This window comes from Lepidothrix coronata, unplaced genomic scaffold, assembly GCF_001604755.1.
Source record: "Lepidothrix coronata isolate B3197 unplaced genomic scaffold, Lepidothrix_coronata-1.0 Scaffold147, whole genome shotgun sequence".
NCBI lineage: Eukaryota > Metazoa > Chordata > Aves > Passeriformes > Pipridae > Lepidothrix > Lepidothrix coronata.
Window position 1 is genome coordinate 1,164,341 of NW_016690327.1, and position 342 is coordinate 1,164,682.

Consider the following 342-nt stretch of genomic DNA (forward strand, 5'->3'; position numbering starts at 1 on the left):
CTGCCGCAGCCCCGGGCTCTTTGTTACCCTCGGCGGCCGCTCCGCACGGTCGGGGCCGCGGGGATGGGCGGGCAGCGGCTCCGGCAGAGCCCCCTGTGCCACCCCTCGTGTGCCCCCTGTGCCACCCCTCGTGTGCCCCCTGTGCCACCCCTCAGTGAGCTCGGTGGATTCCTTGGCAGCCCTGCCAGGGATGTGTCATGTGGGAAAGGTCAGGGGATGCTTCCTGAGCTCACCCCACCTGCCTCGGAGAGCAGCAATTGCAATTTAAATTACTTTCTAATTTTCTTTTCTTGTTTGTTTTAAACCGTGTCTTTCTTATCACTCGAATGGATTCTAGAGCGG